Source organism: Pinus tabuliformis, chromosome 2_1 (genome assembly GCF_031772625.1).
Source record: "Pinus tabuliformis cultivar Carrire ecotype Pingquan chromosome 2_1, CPIR1, whole genome shotgun sequence".
In the NCBI taxonomy this organism is placed as follows: domain Eukaryota; kingdom Viridiplantae; phylum Streptophyta; class Pinopsida; order Pinales; family Pinaceae; genus Pinus; species Pinus tabuliformis.
The window spans coordinates 58,920,940-58,944,496 of record NC_142299.1 but is presented as its reverse complement, the minus strand read 5'-3'; the positions used below and the strand labels follow the sequence as shown (position 1 = coordinate 58,944,496).

The 23,557-nt window shown below is 38.4% G+C and overlaps 1 protein-coding gene across 1 annotated transcript in view; it reads right to left on the bottom strand.

Annotated features, from left to right (window-relative positions):
• LOC149198770 (polyribonucleotide nucleotidyltransferase) overlaps nt 1–23,557 on the bottom strand; it is a 445,102-nt gene that overhangs the window by 73,156 nt on the left and 348,389 nt on the right.

Here is a 23,557-nt window from a genome sequence, read left to right as displayed (position 1 = left end):
ACAATCATCCCAGAACCTGTCCCAATTGAGAACATTCGCCCTAGAGGTAACAACATCTCCAAAGACCTCCCAAGACTTAGGAAGTCCCGCAGCAGCTATCCTAACTAACTCTATGGGTGCCACTGTCTCACCAATAGTAGTCAAATCATCACGTACCTGTTTGACCCTGCCAAGATAATGAACTACACTTTCAGCCTTTGTCATCCTGATGTTCTTCAATTGTTCTTTGAGTACCATCTTCCTACTTTCATTGGTACTCTGATAGAGAGTGGTTAGAGCTGTCCACATCTGGTATGCATATGTGTTTCCTCTCACCTGAGGAACCACATAATCCTTCAGACTGTCCATCAAAATCCTTTTTGCCTTTGTATTATTTTTTGTGAATTCAGCGAGTTTATCTGCAACAGTAGGAGGTACAACCACTTGTCGCGTTATCTCCCAAACTTCTACCTACTCAAACACTGCCTGAATTTTGTCCTTCCAAACAGCATAGTTGGATATCCCAACCAGTATGTCCTCTATCCTTAAGAACATGGCCATGACTGTCTACAAAACCAAGAAAATGGAGAAATGAACTTTCTAGCACACCTTGCTGTCCCAAAAGTTCAGTGTGTGTGAAATTTCACCTTATTGTCCCAAAATATCAGTTTGTTGTCCAAACCAGTGTTGCAAGAACTGTCCCCCCCCCCAAGGATCCAAAGGCAGAACCGCATCCCATACGAATCTGCCACCGATCCTTCAGCGGAACCGCGGATCGGAAAATCAAATCTGTGGTTCCTCCTTTTTTGGCGATTCTTGCAAAATTGGATTCGTGGGGGCCCGATCCGCGGCTCCTACTGCCTGATCCACGGTTTCGGAAAGGATCGGTTGTGGATCTATGGAGCTTCGGGAGTGTATCCACAGCGAATCGCGAGCAAATCCGAGGGAAGGTGGACAGTTCCGCAGGGCTTTTTTTGTTTTTGGAAATTTCAAACTGTTCTATGAGGAACTACACTTTCCGAATACTCCCAAGGTGCCCCTTGATGCTCCCTAGACACTTCCTAGATGCTCCCTAATGGTAATGTTAAATTCTTAAAGTAAAAGTGACATTCTCCTTTATCTTTCATTTCCATCCTTTTACTTAAATTTTTAACATTACCATCAAATGACTCAGGATGTTTGAAAGTGGTTCCAACCTCATCAGATTCCATTTGGAGAAAATAGAATTTCATATCCCATTCAAAATTCAGTAGACTTAACAATTTTCAAGATCAATGGGATTGTGGCATTTCATTGGATTATATCATGTATGAGGGCATGTGATTGGCATTTAATCAAGAGCAACAAGCCCTATATGTACCCTAGTGTTGGTGTTATTGATTGTTGAACTCCTTTGTCATGGCCTTAGCAATTATGTACCCTTCACTCAAGTCAAAATCATTGATCAGGCATGTTAAGCTTTCTCTACCATATTCTAAGGCTTGGATAACGTTGTTTGATCAAAATTAGGCAATGTTGACTAAAATCCCTATAGAATTAAAGTAGAGGCAAAGGCTAGACAATAGAAGAGGAATCTAGATTGTAGATGGTTGATGCTGGAATAATTAATCATTGATGTACAATGGATGCCATATCTATCTTGATTTATGCAAAAATATGCATGTTTTCATGTCTTCTACAACTAATCTGGCATTTCGGATGTTTTTTTAATATAAATGCAAAAATATAATATATATATATAGTAGACGCTTCCGAGACGCTTCACTTCCTAGATTTTTGGAAAATGATGTTTTCACATCCCCGTTTCATGCAACATTGGTCCAGACTCCAAACCCCAAACCACTGTTAGTTGTCCCAAACTATTGTCTATTGTTCAAACTACAAATTTCAGCCTGTCACTCTAATACCATCTTGAAGTTTGATGACAAAAAAAAAAGTTTCCAACAATCCCAACCCGGTTTTAATTTCACCTTATCACTCCCATTCAGTTAAATGCCCTTTCCCATAAACATACATTCAACATATAGAATTCTGGAAATGAAATTTTCAAATTAAAACACATGGGACTGTCAACACATGCTGAAAATAAATATGGACATAACCAGACCAGCAACACACATAAAAAATACACAAAATTTTTGGTCAACTTAGACCCAGGCAAAACCCCTTCAATCTTCTCTGGGGAAAACCTGTTAGAGAGCTCTTCAAATTTATTTATCTTTCAAGTTCAGAAAAATACATTTGCAGACAAAACAAAACAGCAAAATACAACTTATCTCTTCAACCCAAAACTCCTTGAAAACCATGCCCACTTTGCCTCGATTTCTGTGCCCACTTGAAGTTGAAAATATGTACTTTATAGATACGACTGTACGGACTATACGGATTTCCGTACTGTTGTACAGACTGTACAGATTTTTTTCCAAAAAAAATATTTTTTTCAAAAACTTTTCGCGAACGGTATGCAGCTCACAACATTCAATGTTGTTTGTATTGTACCTTCTGTTGTTTTCTAAACCTTGATTTCCATGCCCAGCTTTGCCTAGAAATCACTCCTTCAGCTTGCTGCAACAAATTTCTCCTTCAGAACTTTTATCCAGTGCTCAACCTCTTTTCTCCAATCTGCTCATGAACAATGAATGCAGTCTCTCTTTCTTTTCTCCCTTTTGTTTCCCTAAATGACTTTTGGGCAACCCTAAGATCTAATGGCTCAGATTCATTTAGATCAAGGGATGAGAATAAATGTGCATTTAGTTCTCACTTCTATTTTTTAACTCACACATTAAATAAAGTACCCACATTGTACTTTATGTCTAAAGTCACTTTTCGCTTTATAGTTTAACATTGACTTTACCACTTATAAAATCACTTTCACTTTATAAAGTCACAGTTAGGAAAAGAAGTATTTTTAACACTTTCCCTAGGTAGAGACTAACCCATGGGAAACCATTTGTCCAAGGTACATTAAAGATCAACAAATACCACAAAGCAAAAAGGATGGCAATTCCCAAGCCCTCCTTCAGATGATGACCATGAAGAAATGGATGAGACTCGGCTACATCCAAAGACACAAAACCAACAAGGTTCTCAAAAGGAGGCAGTGTTACCCACCACTTCGTGGGTGATATCCCCAGGAGAAATTTTTCTCCATGATGAACCTCAGTCGGCAGCCCCTTGTAGCCTCCTACTAGCTCGTTGTGTCATTTCTCTGCCACCTGAGCCAGCCATGTGGTCCCTCACCCACCTGTATTAATCGTATGTTTGAAGGTGGGCCTCCCGAATCTAAAGGTATGTCTTGTCATTTGGTAATTGAGTATTGGGTTTACTTATCATGGATACTTCTAGGTATGGATTGATGGGGGGATTTGGCAGAAAGGGTAGGCTTAGTTTGTGCTCTTGTCCCCTTGATCTCTTTTGGATGTTACCCTTGGATCTTAGTCCTGTGGGATCTCCTTTATTGACCATTTGGTTCTAGGGTGGTACTACTTGGGAAAACCCGACTTTGGGTGTGTGGTCCCACTCATTTATCCACATATATTACTCCCTTTCCACTCACTATACCCCAATTCATCATTTCTCCCACCTAGGTCCACATTTTCATTCCGGTCCACATAGGGTCAGCCTCCCTATACCCTTGCCCCACCTTGGTTAAGCTTTGTCCCGGAGGTTGAAGCAGCTAAAAGAAAAAGAAAAAAGCATAATTGGCCACATTTAACAGGAAATTGTACCACAAAATGCAAAAGATGGTTGGGACAAAAATAATTCGCATGTGGCCAAAAGCCAATTAATGAGCTCTACCACAACCCATGGTCATCACCCTGGTCCCATAGGGCCCTAGATGAGCCTTCTTGATCATTCAGGAACCCATGATTGTCCCAACCCCTGGAAGGCAATGAACCACCCTCTAAAAGAGGGTAATCGCTGCTATATCTTACACATCATGCTCTTGTCCTTTGAGCCCCGAGCAATTAATTAAAGAAAAATCATAAAAGGCAAAAGGCATATAAATAAGGGTGTAAAAATCAAGGTCGAGGCACATCATATACCAAATTGCTCTCTCCTACACATTACATTACATGGTGTACCACTGTTACAAAAGGTACATATTGCATCTAATTATTTAGAACTAAATCAATTTTTATGGTATAAAGGGCTTTGTTCTCGTAAACCACTTGTCACGTGGTCAATTTTCACGGAGGAAATGATAGCACATTATGAGGATACAAAGATAAACACCTTCTTTAGCCAATTGATAAATCTCAAACAAAAGGGTTCAATGGTAGAGCACATTGAGGACTTTCAAAATTTGAATATAAGGGTAAATGATATTCCAAGAAGCAAAGGATTGATGTCTGCATAGGTGCTTTAAAGGATAACATTCAACATGAGGTTCGTCTTTGAGAACCTGATTCACTGGAGAAGGCATTCAGGTGGGAAAGAAAAATTGAAAGCGAAATTATGGAAACAAGGAATCCCACCACTCACGACCATAATTATGCAAGTGTTTTTTCTCCTAGCCTTCCACAACCTACAAGGTTTACACCACAACAATTAGAAGAAAAAAAAAGAGAAAAAGGGCTTTGTTACAATTGTGATAGCAAATTCAATAAAGGTCATAAGTGTGCTGAGAAGAAATTATTTTACATAGATTATGAAGATAAGGAAGAAAAGGGTAAAGAAACATCAAAAAAAAAGGATATACACCAGGAACCAACCCCAGAGAAAGAAGAAATGAATCCGACCATATCTTGTAAAGCATTGGCAGGAATTACCACTCAAACTCTCAAGATAGAAGGACATATCAAGAAGAAAAAGGTTCAAGAAAAGAAAGATCACATCGAGAAAGAAGAAATGAATCCAACCATATCTTGTAATGCATTGGCTGGAATTAACACTCCTAAAACTATCAAGATAGAAGGGCATATCAAGAAGAAAAATGTTCGAGAAGTGAAAGATCACATCGAGCATCAAGAAATGAATCCGACCATATCTTGTAAAGCATTGGAAGAAATTACCACTCCTCAAACTTTCAAGATAGAAGGACATATCAAGAAGAAAAAGGTTCAAGCAGTGAAAGATCGCATCGAGCATCAATAACAAGTTCTCCAACTTTTAAAGGATAACGCCACTTTGGTGCAGAATCGAATGAAACAAGAAGTAGATCAACATTGCAATGAAACAAATTTTGATGTAGGTGATTGGGTATTTTTATGACCACATCTCAAGCAAGCTATTTATGAAAAGGAAATGTTGGCAATACTACATGCACTTAAAAAACGGCGACCTTACCCAATGGGAAGACACTTCAAGGTAAAAATGGATCATGATAGTCTTAAATATTTTTTAGAAAAAATATTATCTTTAGAAGAACAGAAAAAATGGGTCACAAATATGTTGGGTTATGACTTTGACATCATCTACAGAAAAGGGAAGAAAATTTTTGTTGCAGATGCACTCTCAAGAAAGGATGAGGATGTGGAAGCATTGTTTTGTGCTATTTCTATTATCCAACCAGATTGGATAAACGAAGCAAGGGATGAATGGAAGAAGGACGAAGAAGTGTAGCCACTCATTCAAAAGTTGCAGAAGATCCCAATTCTAACAATATTGCCAGAACTTGAAGAAGGAAAAATCATATTGGAACCTGCAGCAGTCACAGAAACAAGAACCCGACAGCTACGAAATCGATCAATTTCAGAGTATCTCATCAAGTGGAAGAACTTACCCACTGAAGATTCCACATGGGAGGACAAGAATTTTATATAGAAACATCAAGAACTACTCAAGCATTGAGGACAACACTTTTTGAAGGAGAGGAGCACGTTAGGCCCCTATACTACTAGTGTAACCCCATATTGTTATTAGTACAACCCCCTTATTATATTGTTGTACCATGTAGTCCCCATAGTGTTATTATTGTGCCCCATAGAAGCCCAATATTGTTATTATTGTGCCCTTACATATTATTGTTATGTCGGCTCTGATTATATTATTACCCCTTAGACTCCTATATATAGAAAGGAGGTCTTGTCATTTGTATCATCCAATAATTGTTCATTTGTGTAATGTAAAGGAGGTTGCCCCCTCGAAGAGGCTAAATTCTAAAGCGTCGATCTATCTTTTCTATCTTTTTGTGAGTTGGTTTCCTAACAAAGTAGGGTCCTTGAGGTCTTCTTCTTCTTCCAAGATTTGCGATGTTATGATCCTTGTCATGTGATGGGTAGTCCTCCTTGATGCTTCTTCTTATGCTTGGCCCTTATGTATCCTTCTTCAATTGGATGATCTTCAAGTTGTCTCTTCTTATTGTTACCTTAGCTCATATACCATGTTTAGAAATCTAGGGCAGCCAGATTAGGGTGATTTCTCTTTACTTTGATAATTGTTTGTGATGTTCTTAACTTCAATTTGATGTACTTGTAGTTAATTTCTTCTTTACTTGATTATTATAGTGTTCGTTATCATCAAACAACTACCAAACTATGAAGATCAATGAGACAAGAGGACACAAAATGTAGGTTGCTAACCACGGTCAAAACCTCTCCCTTTGAAACGAAAACCCACAAGAATTCTTCTCTTCTTATAGAATCTTCAAATACCAAGTCAACCTTCCTTCTTGATGATCTTTCCTTACACAACTTCCTACAACAAACTTCGACCTTCCATCAACTTCTTTAGCAACTTCGACCTAGCAGCTTCAAGGCTTTGACCTTGATGCAACTTCACAACTTTGACCTTGATGCAACTTCACAGCTTCAACCTTGATGCAACTTCAGAATTTCGACCTAGCAATTTCAGAATTTTGTTGCACATGAGAGAGAGAGAGAGAGAGAGACCCAATGCAAGTTAACAACCCCAAAGAGGAGCATGAGTTTGAAGTGTAGCATGCATACTCCATGTGGGCATGTGTAGGCTCAAGAAGGGGGAGGGCATACGCTCCAAGTGGTGGAGCATAGATCCCAAGTGCCAATGAGTAGGCTCCTATGTGAGTGAACTCGCACTCACTTGACTTTCAACTCGGCCTTACTTGGCCTTCAAACTCGACCCATTCAATGAAACCATTCGTCCTCCCTTACTTGTGAGCTAACTCGCACTCATTGGGAGTAACTCACACTCGCTGGCAGCTAACTCCAGCCTTGACTTGGCCTCTTACTTGAGCTCTCAAAATGGCCTCTTAACTACGCCTAAGTCATTAGCTAACTCACCATCAACTGGATGTGAACCTCAGCTTGACTAGAGACATGTTTCTGACATGTTCCCAATTATTTAAAATCCTGATTTTATGTCTAAAAGTGATTTTTTATTAGGAAAAATTAATATTTTCCACCCAAAAGTGAGTATTAAGGTAATGTCAGTACTCTAAGCATGAAAAAGGAGTACCTACATGCCATACAAAACTTCGTAGTACCACCTTTTTATTTGTTACATAAATTTTAGTTAAAAATTCCCATTCTACAAGAAATTTTTAATTATTAAAAATTCCTACTAAAACCTAATGCAATTCTACGAGACTCGAGTCAATCCATAGCATGGTAATATACATCAACCCTATAAGTAGAAAACACCCTCAAGGCCTAGCTATTAGTATGCACTCCAACTTAGGAGGATGTGAGTGAAAAAACTCAATTAATTATTTATTGCTCAAAACAAAAAAATTAATTACGTAAAAAAAAACACTCTAGAGTGACTTCCTTAATAACCAAGTCCCATGGGGTTAAGTCTTTTACATAAGTTCATCATGCTAGTGACATCTTTTACAACTCCCCCATATGATACATAATTTGCATAGGGAAAGAAAAGAGAAGAAGAGAGAAGAAGGGCCAAGATTGTCCTATAGGTATTTTGAACTTGAAAATTTGACTGGTCACTAATGTCTTGTCAAATACTGAGCAGGTAACACCTATCAAAAACAGATCATAAACATATAATACCAAAATGAGCAGCTCACCTCCAACTATGATGTAGTAGAGGTTGGAGTCTACCTTACTCTTAGTGAAGCCCAATCCTTAAAGGTAGTTATCAACACGAGCATGCCACACCTGTGGATGTTGTTTGAGCCCATACAATGCCCTCTTGAGTCTGCACAAATGTGTTTCCCTGCTATGTGCATCAAACTACTCTAGTTTCTCAACATATATATCCTACTCAACAACCCATTGAGAAGGTTGTTTTTACATCCATCTAGTGGATCCTCCACCCCATCTTTGTTGTAATAGATATGATAGTCCTAATGGACGAGTGTCTGGCTACAGGGGCAAATGTCTCGTCATAATCATTGCCCTCTTTATGGGAGAATCCCTTGGCCATGAACTTTTCAATGCTCCCATCAGCGCCATGCTTGATCTTATTGATCTAGAAAGCCCACCATTGGTTTTCCCTCTGGCATTAGCTACCAACTCCCAGGCATCATTCTTCATGAGGGAGGTGTACTCCTCCACCATGGCATCTCTCCAAACCTGTTGCAAGGTGGCCCCCGATAGTTGGAAGGCTCAACCTCCAACAACTCTGCCATGAGTGCCACGTGTCATGTGTACCGTTGTGGTGGTCTACTCTCCTAAAATGAATTACTAGGAGCACCAACTCCATCTTGTGTCTCTCTGATCAATTGACTAGCCCATCTAGCTCTCCTTCTCATTGTGTTGGAGTCACTAGCTGAGTGATCTCCACTTGCTCCTCCTGCATGTGACTCTCATCCTCATGTTGCTTGGTTTGCCTATCATCATGTATAAGCTCCTATCTGAGGAGCGGGTTGAGCCTCCTGCTTGGGAGCTCGCTCCTCCTACACTGGAGTCTGGAACTAGCTCACAGTCCAACGACTTCTTCATAGCTCTTACCTCCTTGAATTTTACATCCCTCCAGATGATTGTCCTCCTAAGTGCTAGTACATAGATCTTGTAAGCCTTAAAGTCTCATTGTAACCCACAAAGATGCCCTTCTTTATGGTGGGCTCCAGTTTTGACATCTTCTCCACTAGTACATGAAATACACCAGATTGTCGAATATATTGAACTATAATATGTTTGCCTTCTTGCCTATGAAGGCCACCTTCAGCGTTACTCGCCCCAACACTCTATGTGGGCTCTTATTCTGCAAATAAACAGCAGTGTTGCATGCTCCTACCCTAAGTTGTACGAAACAGGGAAATGGGTACGAGTTTCCGAAACAGGCATGGGTAAGAAAAGTGACCCCCCCAAATTTTGGAAACGAGGAATATATATATATATATATATATTATATTAGAATTTAGGACATTTAAGAAATGTTATGTGCAATCATAAAGCATACATGATACATTATAATTTATTACATTTAAAGTTTAAACATTATGATTAAATTTACATCACATTTACTCATGAATGATCACATAATGAAAATAGCAATATCGGAATATCCAAAATCAACCTTTATTATATATCCAAATCTCAAAATCAGCCTTTATTATATATATGAGGTTGCAAGTACAATAAAGACTAAGGCTGCAAGAACTATAAAGACAAAAGACCATTGCTCTCTTCCTCTTTTCTCCTTTGCTAAAATCGTTCATCTCCAAGAGAAACGACTTGCTCAATTGTGTGATGAGGGAATGAGGCGAGAGTCTTTTATAACTTAAGAGAGGCATCTAGAAGCATCCACAAGATATTTTATTTGCCCAGTAAAAATTAGCATTGAAAAACAAACAAACAAACAAAAATGAAAATAAATAAATAAACAAAAAAAACAACAACAAAAACAACAAACAAACAAAACAAACAAACAAACAAAAACAAAAAAACAACAAAACAACAAAAAACAAAAACAAACAAAACAACAAAACAAAAAAACAAAACAAAACAAAACCTAACAAAACAAAAACAAAAAACAAAAAACAAAACAAAACAAAAAAATCGCAATATGAAGTGGAAACTCCGTCATACGGCCTGGAAACTCGTTTCCAGTCGTACTGGCCTCGTTTCCTCAAGCCGAAAACTCGTTTCCAGGTCATACAGTACGCGTTTCCGCATTTCCGTTTCGTTTCCTAGCTGAAACAAACCTGGGGGCAACGTTTCCTGCAACATGGATTCTACCAAAAAAAACATGGGAAGCTCTGGTCATGCAACATAGCTTTGGTTGCCACAACAATGGTCAGATTCTTGCGCTTTTCCACCCCATTCTATTGAGATTGTATGGTGTGGTCAACTCCTTCCCGATGCCCTCCTTGGCACAAAATTCCTTGAAGGCATTTGAAGTGTACTCACTTCCATTACCTGACCGCAGTGCCCTTGAATTTCTTGCCAATTTAGTTCTCAACCAAGACCTTGAACTCCTAAAACTTCAAGAAGACCTTGTCCTTATTCTTCATGAAGAAGATCCAAGTCTTTCTCGAATAGTTGTAAACATAATAGTTGTACCCACTAGGGATACAAAAGACATGGGATTGCAAACCTCTGAATGAACAAGGTCCAAGATGCCCTTGGCCCTATTATCACTGCTAGGAAATGTGCCTTTGTATACTTGCCAAGTGTGCAACCCTTGAACACATCATGGTATTCAATGTTGAACTATGGCAGCCCAGTCGTTATATCTCTAAGAATCTTCAACGTGCCATGTTGCAGATGCCCTGTGTGTCTATTGCATAACTCGCTTATCTCCCTGCATGAATCACAGCCCCCTCTGCTCATAAGCATTGGGGTTGTTTCAACCTATAACCTAAACAAGTTGTTCTGTCTGACCCCCAATAGGGTTGGCCACTTTGGAATTCTTGTGCTTGATGTAGACTTTTCCCTCTTTGAAGGTCACCTTTACCCTTATCCTCCAAGGCTGAAATTGAGACAAGGATTTTCTTGAACCTGGGGACATAAAGCACATCTTTGAGAAAGAAGGGTTTTCCCAACTCCCTCTTGAATTTGATTATATCGCCCTTCTACTCAATACCTCCCATAGTCTCCCAACTCTATGTGAAATTTCATGTCCTTTTTCGACTTGCAAAAATAGTCTTTATTTCCCATCATATGACAAGAAACTCCACTACCAACGTACCAAACACTAGTACCCATTGAACTCTCCATGCAAGAGATGAGAGAGAACTCCCTCTCAAAGTTGGCTGAAAATCATCGATCTCTGCAAAGCTACTACTTGGTCCTTCTTGAACCCCTTCTTCTGGTTAGGGCACTTAGTGGCATAGTGCCTACACTAATGGCAAGAAACACTTGATCTTGCTAAGATCCTTCTCTTCTCACCCTTGGAGCTCGACTCACTTACTCCAATACCCTTCTTCCCCTTTGCCTTGCCCCCTTTGCCAACGAGGGAAATATTCTCCTTGTTCTTGTTCTTGCATGAGACCCTGGCAATGTATCCCAAAAAAGCTCTTCTTGGAAAAAATCACTCCAAAGTTGCTCCCAATCCGAAAGCTTATCCCTAGAACATACTTTATTCACAAAAGACTCTTAGTCTTTGGGGAAGCCCATCAGGGCAATATGCACCAACTCTATGTCTGGAGTTGTTTCACCCACTCCTGCCAATTCTTCTCTTACTTGGGTGAACTTGGTGAGGTAAGACACCACATTGTCTAACTTGGTCATTCTAATAGTCCCCAGTTTATCTTTTCAACATCATTTTTCTGGCTTCAATGGTACTTTGATAAAGACCTATAATGATCGTCCACATTGCCTTGGTTGTCTTCTTTTTGGCCATGTGGGGAATGATGTGGTCTTTGATTCCCTCCAATAGGATTCACATTGCCTTGGCATCTTTCTTATTGTGTTAAGGCAACTGTTCAGGACCTGTGGACATAGCTGGGACATTTTCCACGAACTCCCAAATGCCCTACCTCTCAAGCACCACGCCAATCCTTTCTCTCCACAGCTAGTAGTTGGACGCACCCTCTAATCAGTCCTCAAAGCATAGGCCCTGGTACGCCATATTTGTCTATATACCCTAACTGCCAATTCGAACTAGTAATATTGCTCCCTCTAAACGTTGAACCTGCAATTTAAGAAGAAAACCTTATGTTTTGGCTTTAGTCAAAGGTTACAACTCTGATACCATGTTAGTTTTCTTATACGCAGTGATCTGATTTGCACTTATCTAAATTGTACACTTGGAAATACAAACAGAAAATGCAGATCTAAAATTTTAAATGCAAACACAACTAAGTATCTAACCATAGTATGCACAACAGAAATTAAATCTGAACACAACACACACATAAAATACTGAAGAATGGCGTGCCTAAGAGACTCTCCCAACTCCCTCAAATATTACAAGGCTTGTATAGTGATGTGTATCCCTTGTGAACAAACGGAAATGGTGGTTTTCGAAGTTACAATGATTGTAATATTCACAATTTTACAAAGGGAAATATTATAGGTTCCTTCCAGGTGCTTGAGTGGTCCAATTTGGCAAAAATCGGGCAACACCTCCCTTGTATTTTTGTTGACCTGCAAAACACCAGCAAGCAAAAATAGTGAAAGATGTCCAAAAATGTTTTTGGACCAACCGCAATTGTTAGTGGGAAATGCTCAAAAAATTCAAAGTGAAATGCTACGGAAATAAAGTGAATCTTCTACTCTACAACCAAGGAAAGCCAACTTTAATTAGCATTTCATGCTTGATTTTGCTGCTGTTAGGACAGCATCAAAAAAATCCTTCAAAATGCTATATTTTACAATAAAATTCCATAGCATCGAACCAAAAGATTTGAGAGATTTTTTTAGAATTTGTGTAAGAAGAGAAGGACAGAATGGAATCTTCACAGCAATTGGAGACACTTCGTGCTTGGTGGGAATTTGCTTCTTATTGAAACTCTGATGTTCTATGTTGTAACAATTACTTATTTCAAAAAATGTCTTTCTATTGCAATATTAGTTAAGCAATTTTAGATGGAACATAAACCAAATGCACAATTGAAGACAGGCAAGAACAAGATGAGACACAGAGAATTTAGGTCCAGTGACCAGCGAAAACCCCACAAGGGGAAAACCCAACCAGATTCTCTCTCTATTAGTATTCAATTGTTCAGCAGAGATACAAAGCACAATGAGAGATCAAGAGAATGAGTAAATTCACGCAAATCTGACCAAGTTGCAGCATGGAGATCACAGGTAGCAACAGCAAATGCATACACTATGACTAAATCAACCTTCAAGCTTTTCTCTTACTCTCCAAATCTCTATCTCTCTCAATCTTCTTCAAGTCTCTCCAACTCTCTTTCTCAAGTTTGAATCCTTCTTTCACAATGCACAAATAGTGAGAATGAGATGATATGAGATTAATATATAGGAGGAGCAAACAAATTATGGTCATAAAAGAGGAGCAATATGCATGCCTTGAGGAGGAGTTACATATGCCATTTATGGAGGTACACATGCCTTTGTAACTCATGCCATTAAGGAGGTATGCATACCTTTGTAACTCATGTCATTAAAGAGAGATGTAACATATACATTAAAGAGTGCATAAGAGGAAACTTTTATGACATGCTTTAATGAGTGTGTAAGAGGAATATGCCATGCTTTTAATGAGTGTGTAAGAGAGAGTGTAATGTATCCATTCAGTAAGAAAAAGTAACATATGCATTAATTGAGGGGAGTTACATACGACATGATTGAGAGACATGAATTTCCTTTTAATAATAATATAATAGTATCATAAAGGATAATCGTAATAGTAATAGTAGTAATAACAATAATTAAGTAAAATTGAACAATTATGATTGATTAAGGATAAGCTTAAGTGGTTTTCCATAATATATACTTGATTACCAATTGAAGCAAGCCGATTTACTATTTCTGGAAACTCATGCTTGAGATGATAGATATGACTTTCTATTTTTAGAAATTACTCTAGAATAGTCAGAAATGAGATTTTATTCAACGAAGTTCATCCCTTAGCTGCCAATTTTCAATACTCCCTCTTAGCTAGGAAGGGAATTTCTTTCAGAAGAAAGGATCTCCGCTTTGGAACAATGATGTTACAATCTAATGAAAGAAGAATAATCCTAGGAGAGATTCATCCATCACCCTATATTCACTTGGAAGGATTACCACTTTCCAACACATGACAAGGATCTCGCACAACTAAGTTTGATCTTTACTTGGGGGGATTACCACTTGTCAAGGATCACGCACAACCAAGTCTCAGCTTGGGGGATTAACACTTACAAGGATCATGTACACAGTACAACCAAGTCCTATCTCTGCTTGGAGGGATTACCACTTGTCGAGGATCACGCACAAAATTGTATACTTGGGACGATTACCACTTGATAAGGATCACACACAACCAAGTCTCATCTTTGTTATCCATGACCGCCCCCTTTAGGAAGGGTCACATCCGTGAGTCCAAGTTGCTCTCTGTAAGCCAAGAACTTCCCTTTGAGCAAAGGATTGGTAAGTATGTCAGTTATTTGATTATTAGTAGCAATATGATGGAGTCTCACTGCTCCACTCTGCACCATATCCCCAATATAGTGATCTTTGATCTCAATGTGCTTGGATTTATCATGGAACATGAGATTTTCTGCAACTCGAATCCCACACTTATTGTCACAGTATATTACATTCGTATCAAATACATGCTCAAACAGCTCTCCAAAGAGCTTGCTTGGCCATACTACCCCACAGCTAGCCATGCTAGCAGCAATGTACTCGTCTTTAGCCATGCTAAGGGCTATAGACTTTTGTTTTCTACTCATCCAAAATATCATCACAGATCCCAGGCTAAAGCAGTACCAAGATGTGTTCCTTTTGTCAGTTGAGTTACCAACCCAATCAACATCAAAGTACCCATGTATTCTTACATCTTCGGCAATATATCTCAATCCAAGATTGATGGTCCCATGCAGGTATCTCAACACATGCTTTGCAGCAATCCAGTGTGCATGTGATGGCTTAATCATATATTGGCTCAGAGTATTGACCGCAAAAACATATGTCCAGTCTAGTGTTCACTAAGAACATCAGTGCCCCAATCAATTGTTGATACTCAGAAGGATTTGCCAAATCAGGTCCTGCAACTTCACCACATAACTTCTTGAAATTCATCTCCATTGGAGTATTCATGGACTTACATTTTGTCACACCAAATATTTCTAGTAGTTGGACAACATATTTTCCTTGAAAAAGGAAAATTTCACCAGGCATATGCCATACTTCTAGGCCCAGAAAGTAGTGCATCGAATGAAGATCTTTCATTTCAAATTCAGAAGCTAACTCCCCTTACACTGGAGGATAAGAGGTTCACCACCGGTCAAAAATAAATCATCAACATATAATACCAAAATCAAAGGCATACCTTGGATTGTTTTGAAGTAAAGATTTGGATCAACATTGCTTCTAGTAAAACCAAGCTTCATCAAGAAGCTATCAATGCGAGCATACCAAGCTCTTGGAGCTTGCTTCAAACCATAGAGGGCTTTCTTCAGTCTACATACATGAGTTTTCCGGTCATGTACTTCAAAACCTTGTGGTTGCTCCACAAATACTTCTTCCTTAAGGAAGCCATGCAGAAAAGCAATCTTCACATCCATTTGGTGAAGAGTCCATCCTTGGCTAGCAACTAGAGCCACAATCAATCGGATGGTGGTGTCTCAGGCAACAGTGCAAAAATATCATCATAGTACGTTCCCTCTTTCTGACAGAAACTTTGGCCACAAATCTAGCTTTATATTGTTCAATACAGACATCAGCACCATGCTTAATTTTATACAGCCATTTGGAAGACACAACAGACTTACCTCGGGGTCTTGGAACTATCCCATACATCGTTATGAATTATTGACTCATACTCTTCAGCCATTTCATCTTTCCACACTTGATCTTTCACAGCTTCTTCAAAAGTGCACAGTTAAGCATGAAAAATGTTGCTCATGGCACAACATATCCATGGAACCAGTTGTCGACATGATTTCTTGCTTTCTCTGAAGGTTCCTCTGGGGGCAACATACCCCATCCAACAGGACAGCCAAAGATCCTCAAGTGCCCAGCCTCGGGCTTTTCACCAGTGAAGACTTCTTCAGAGCCATGTTGTTTAGGGCACGGTGAGGAGATCTATTTTGGACATAGACAGTTGTATTAACAACATCTCCCCATAGGAAACTTGGTAATTTCTGATCATGCAACATAGCTTTGACTGCTTCCATGATAGTTCTATTATTTCTTTCAGCCACACCATTTTTTTCTAGGTTATATGGTACAGTGGTCTCTTTCCTAATTCCTCTTCTTTGCGGAAGACAATGAAATCACTGGAAGTGAACTCTCCTCCATTATCAAATCTAAAGATTTTGATCTGCTTTCCAGTTTGTTTTTCACCAAAGCTTTGTAGTCTTTAAACATGTGAAATGCTTGACTTCTATTTTTTTTAAACTAAATCCATGTCTTACGAGAAAATCATCTACAAAGATTATATAATACAAGTAGCCAACAACAGAAGTTACACCCATAAGTACACATAAATCAAAATGTATAAGATGAAGTACCCAATTAAATTTGTTTTTGCTGGAAGGAAATGGTCCCTTTACTTTCTTTCCACTTACACATCCTTGGCGAATTCCATCATGATCTGCTCTAATTTTCGACATTCTGGAAACCATCTTCCTCACACGAGGAAATGCTTTATAGTGTAAATGAGCAAGCCTTCGATGCCAAAGTTCATTTTAATGATTTTTGTCATGGATCAACGCATGAATTGGTCTTCCATTGACTTTATATAGACCTTCACATCTTCAACCAACCCAAAGTGAAGGCATCTCTCATGATTGATCTCATCGGCCAAGTGAGAAATTTACCATTTATGAAAGCAACTTTCATTCCCTTATCTTCTAAAGCAGTATGGATACAAGATTCTTTTCCAAGCCAGGTACATACAAAACTTATTGAAGTGAAATAGTTTTACCTTGATCTAGATGGAAAGAAACAAACCAGATCCCTATATGTAGAGTTGTCTCCAAGAATGATTTTCAAATTTGTCTCCCTCTCGACCAGATTTGAGAGCACTTCTTTATAACCAATAAAGTGCATTGAGGCACCATATCAACCAACCATAAATTACAAGAATCTACAGGAGAGAAACTAGAAAGAGCAGAAACAAGAAAGTATTTTCACTGTGTTTCAGTTGCATTGTTGGCATACCTTGGGTTCCTTGCAGAATGGTAACTTTATTTACAAGCAAAAGAAGCTTCTTTTCTTCTCTTATAATTAGCATTGTTGGTACGATTGTTGTAGTTGGATCTTTGCGCTCTTCCTCTTTATGGACAGTCATGGGCATAGTGGCCATGCTTATGGCAATTGTAGCATTGGAATTTTGGGAAGTCTCTATTCCAATTAAGGGAACTGTTGAATCTGGGGGAGGCTTTGTCGAACAGTGATGACCTCTTCTTCCTTTCTGCTTCTTTCCTTGGACAACAAAGGCAATAAGTTCTCCTCCTCGTGCTTGGGGATTCTTCCTCTGGAAATCATTTGGGCCTCTTCTTGACTACACTTTCCCAAGAGCTCCATCAAATGTAGGAAACTTGTCATTGTTGTTGATGGTAGTAATAAAAGTTTCCCAAGTTGGAGAAATACCTCCAAGTGTAATCAGCACAAGCTCTTTATCAGATACAATTTCACCAATTGTAGACAGTTGATCTTTAATTTTAGATATCCTCATGAAGTATGCTTGAATGGTCTCTCCTTTGTTCATCTTAATATCCTTGAGTTGATTCTTCAAAGCAAGAATTTGGCTCAAGTTATTCACTTGATACATTCCAATCAGCTTATCATACATTTCTTTGGATTTCTTCAAGTTGGAGACATAGGTGATGAGATGGTCTCCAAGAGAATCAAGATAATCTTTTTAGCCTTCACTCCCTCTTTCTTGTATCTGCCTTTGATGGCAGCTTTAGATTTTTCTGCTATTTCTGCTACCTCTCCTTCAACATACTCTAGTACATCATGTTCCTCAAGAGTAATATCTAATCTAGCCTTCCAAGGTGAGCAATTTGAAACATCAACTAACTTCACTTCATTCTTAAAGTAAGAAGAAGACATCTTGATCAATTCGATGTCTATATCAAGATATATTTCAGCAGCAAATACAAGGGACAACGAGATATATTTCAGCAGAAACGACTTGCAAATACAAGGGACAACAAGAGATATTTCAGCAGAAAATGGGCTGCAAACAGAAAGGACAGCAAGAGATATTCAGAAGAAAATGAGAAACGAAGAAGCTCAACTTCTTGGAGTTGTTTTCACCAAGCTCTAATACCATGTTCAAATTCTGATGTTCTATGTTGTAACAATTACTTATTTCAAAAAAATTATTTCTACTGCAATATTAGTTAATCAATTATAGATATAAACATAAACCAAATGGCACAATTGAAGACAGCCAAGAACAAGATAAGACAGAGAATTTAGGTCCAATGACCGGGAAAACCCCACAAGGAAAAACCCAACCAGATTCTTCCTCTATTAATATCAATTGTTAAGCAGAGATACAAAGCACAATGAGAGATCAAGAGAATGAGTAAGTTAACCCAAATCTGAACAAGTTGTAGCATGAAGATCACTGGTAGCAATAGTTGATGCAAACACTAAATCAACCTTCAAGTTCGGCTCTTACTCTCGAAGTCTCTCTCTCTCTCAATCTTCTTCAAGTCTCTCCAACTCTCTTTCACCATGGACAAGTAGTGAGAATGAGATAATATGATGTACATATATAGGCGGAGCAACAAATTCTAGTCATAAAGAAGGAGCAATATGCATGCCTTGAGGAGGAGTTACATATGCCATTTAGGGAGGTACACATGCCTTTCTAACTCATGCCATTAAGAGGTATGCATGCCCTTGTAATTCATGTCATTAAGGAGGGAATGTAACATATCCATTAAAGAGGGTAAGAAGAATCTTTTATGATATAGTAATAATATTGATGATTAAAGTAAAAATTGAACAATTAAGATTGATTAAGGATAACTTAAGTGATTTCCATAATCTATACTTGATTACCAGTTGAAGCAAGGTGATTTACTATATTTGGAAAGTCATGCTTGAGATGATAGACATGACTTTCTATTTTTAGGAAGGCACTCTAGTATAGTCAAAAATGAGATATTTATTCAAGGAAATTTATCCCTTAGTTGCCAATTTTCATCACTTCGTGTATGTTGAAGTAAGTGGAGCATCTAACAAAGTGATCCACTTCTCCAACTTGAGGTGCCTGTAAAACTTCACAAATCCTTGCCAAGAAAATTTGTTAATAGATAGGTGTTCCCTACACATGAAATCTAGAAAATATGTCAGTCAACTTAGAAGCACATATGATCTAGGATTCCAAAATGTAAGAAAGCAAATAGACTAATCAAATAACCAACTTTGAAGAGTCTATTCCTATTGGGTGACAACACCCCTTCAAAGGCCTATTATAACAAAGAATTTCAAAGCAATGCAATATAAACAATTATACCTCAATTTGGATCCAAGCAACCACACAAAGATCAACACACCATGTAGCTTCCAAAGCCTTTTATTATTCAAAAATGATAGAGCAATACAATAGCAGCAGAGCTTCCCCAAGAGTTCCAACTCTTCCACACTGCATCCTTTTTTGACTCAAGAGAGGAGCACTTTGATTTATAGAATAGGAGGGAGGAGATCCCAAGAAGAATCTGTAGATCCCAATGCAAATGATAATCTCAAGGAGATTGACAATCCCAGGAAAAGCACAATCTCCCAAGAGGGCATGTGCAGGCCCCAAGTGGAATGCATAGGCAAAAGGAAGAGAGTGTGTAGGCATGAGAGGAGTGAAGGGGGAGTGAACTCCCCACTTCACTTGTGGCTTAGGTCAACCTTAACTTGTTGGAGAAAGCAGTAGAGAAACTATTAATTCAATTTCTTCTTTAGCCTTAATAATTGCTTGTGTACTTTATTTTTATTCTTGTGTTTCCTTATTAGATCTTTTCATCAAACAATTATCAAGAACAAAAACAATAAAGACAATCGACACAAGTATTACGCTCCAAGCCAGGGCAAATCCCCTCCAAGGCGAAAACCTAGAAAGAATCCCTTTTCTTCTTATAGAATCTGCTTCAAATGATAAAACCAAGACCCAAAACCCTAGACCAAGTCCTCCTCCAAGCACCAAGTCAGCCCTTCAAATAAGGTCAAAGGTCAGCCAAGACAACAAGAGTCAATTCTGCTTCAACCAGCTTCCAGCTTCAACTTTGGCCCTATAGTAGCTGCAAAAACCCTAGTTTCTTCGCACGTGTGAGAGAAATGGCCCAAAAACAAATTTTGCTTCTTCTCCTTGACTTCTCCTTTCTTTCTTGACCTTCGCTCTAGCTTTCTTGATGTTCCCAGCTTCAAATCGAACTTCTTATTGAGAGATTGAATTGGTGATCAAATGAGGTCAAATCTACTTCTATTTATAGGCTTTCCATGAGGTCGAATACCCTTCTTTAGGTCAACTTGTCACTACCAGGGCCAACTTGTGCCTAGAGGCTCAGAACTTTCTAGACTCAAAATCAATATCTTTTACATGTTACAACTTGCCCAATAGGGTCTTATACAATTGACAAGGACTTTCTTGACTCAAGAAAAATATTCTTTTGACATGACAAACCCTAGAAGCATGAAGAACATGCTTGACCTAAATGACCATCAAAATGGAGCATGAAACCCATGCTTAAAATAATATTTTCATTTCTTCGTTTTCTTGTAACATAAGATGTACATAATGACTTGAGTACATTGACAATTATGAAGACCGAAACTAGTTACATTTTCCAACATAACTCAGCCTTACTTGACCACCAACTTGGCCTTACTTGAGTCTCAACTCAACCTCTTTAAAGAGATCGAACTCGGCAACTTGTGAGCCTTACTAGGGTTTTCAATTAATTCTTAAAAAATTCTATAAAAACCTAATGCAATTCCGCAAAACACGAAATAATGCTTTGCATAGTACTATACATTGACCCAAGACTTGGAAAACACACTCAAGGGCTAGTTATTATGAAGCATAAAAACTATGGCTGAAAACAAGAAAACTGATAGCTTGAAGACTTAATATGTTAAAATACACATAGGTATTTGAAATAATAATTTATTATATATATATAATTGTATAAGATGATGATATAAGATGTTTTGAATGTTACAATGAGGCCTGCTTTTATACCTTAGCAGGTGACCTTTCGTGAATAGGCATGTCTTTTACACATGCCTTTTCACCTAACTTAATGACTATTTAACCTAATTAATATTTAATTATTTAATATTTATATTTATTTTATGTATTTAATTGTTATGAATTTATTCACAACATAGCCTTCCTATCAGAAGCTTTGTCCTCAAAGATTTAACGCTTGGGGTTTCTTCACATAGTGTATGTCGTCTTCGATGTATATAATCTGGCCATCCTCTTCTCTATAACTCATCGGTAATATTTCCTTAGATTTTTTGTTTTTTTTAAGTATAAATTTTATTTTATTTTTTTATATATAGCTCTAATAATTTTTTATTTTTTTTAACTACAATCAAATATAATTATATAATTCAATTCTATATAATTATATCTAAATATATAATATATATATATATATATATAGATATAATATAATAGATAGATAGATAGATAGTTTCGTTGTAAAAAAAACAGGTATAACGTGACTGTTGACGAAACAAGAACTTCAATTCGTTGTAACATTTTGACTGCAGTGAAAAGGAAAATGCATCGGACGATTTTGCTATGGGAGATTCGGTTCAAGGGTAGGTCTGGTGATGGCAGCGAAAGCAGCCAACGGATCCGTTTTGAGTCACCTCTATTGACAGTGACCCTTCCCCTGCTTTTCCCGACATCACACCGTAGCCTTCCTCTTCATCAATCTCATCTTCAAAGCCATATGGCAATAGGTCTAGTAACTTCAGGGACAGCAATTTTTCACTGGCATTGACGCAGCAAACGGGTCTTCGAGAAAGTTCATGGAGGAGTTCATAGTCTTCATGGCTCATTATATTCACAAGTACCCGTGTCTTGGTAGAGTGAATGCACTATGTTGAGTACAAGCAGCCAATGTTCCTCAGACAGGCCAGCAAAAGCCGAGGTCCAATCCTCACTAGCTTCCATTTCAATCATTTCAAGAACATGCTCCAATAAATACATATCACATCTCCCGAGAAAGAGCTGGTTCTTGAACCAAATTTTCACACACTGAGCATCTGGTCAAGGACAGAAGCAACCCAGCGAAGAGCCTCTCGAGCGTCCTCCACGACCCCCAACCAATCTTGATCACTGAACAAATCCAGCAGGTATATAAATATTTGCACAAGCCCTGCCACCAGAAATTTGACCATATCGAGAAGCAACGTGTTGTGGCGTCGAAGAAAATTAGAAGAATAGAAGTTGTACATAATATTGGCTATGATTTTCATACTGGTGGAAGAAAGTGCGGCGAGGTTTACCGTTATAAAGGTATCCAAGAAGAAAAGAGAAATGGTGGTGGCGCAAAAAGCTGGACTCGATCAAGAGAAGACCGAGGACCAAGAGTGAAAAACCTCGTCCGTGGACTGTAAATTTCTTATTAAAACTGATATGAATCGATAGCAATCTGAGGGATCTTGGGTTTTAGGTGATTCCATATTTGTTTTGTGTTCACATCGGGACGTGAGGGTTCTGAGAGATTCTCTGTGAAATAAAGCGGTTTCTTCAACGATAGTGTGCGCGAATAAGATTTGGAGATGATTTCACCTAATAATTTTAGGGCTTTTTCGTCTGAACTGAAGATTTGGCGATTTAAGGGTTCGAATTGGAGATTCAGCAAAGATAGCTGAGTCTTTTCCAGCGTGTTGCACCAATTTTCCTCGGCATCTCAGGCAGCTTTTCTTCTTCGTCGGGAAAATAATGGCGAATTTCGGCGAGAAGCTCTTGAATTTTTTGCAAGGAAAGGAGCGAGGATCGTCTGGGATGAATTCCCATCCTGTGTATTTGGGTGCCCATAGTTTCTGTGAAATATTGTCTCAATCTCTGCTCTGACAGCGACATTGGTAGTTATTCAGTGTGGATTTCTACCTCCCATCGCAAGTAAAACACACTGCCATTCCTTCTTGTCATTGTCATTCAAAAGCACAGGCACAGCAACATTATTCCCTTACTATACTCATGACAATCTCCACCGAAGACATAACTTTCAGAATTATCATTTCCAGTTTTCATATAACTTCTTTTACTATCTTCCTCCTCACAACCGTTAGTTGAGATTTTCCTTCATGTGTCTCTCTCACTACGACCAGGCTTATTTATCACCTTTATTAAAAGTAGTGTTTTGTGCCTTATTCTCATCATTTTGGTCCATGGTTTTCTTCCTATTATTGATTTCCTTTCGACATCCATTAACGTGCTGTAATGCAATTGATTTCTAATTGCTCAAATACTTCTTGAATTTTATTAAAATTTTCCAACGCATCAAGATGTGAATGTAATGGCACATTGATGTGCGAACAACGTTCAAAGACCCGCATGATTATATCGTGTACCATGGCTCTGATACCACTGTAAGCATAAAAACTATGGCTGAAACAAGAAAACTGATAGCTTTGAAGACTTAATATGTTAAAATACACACAAG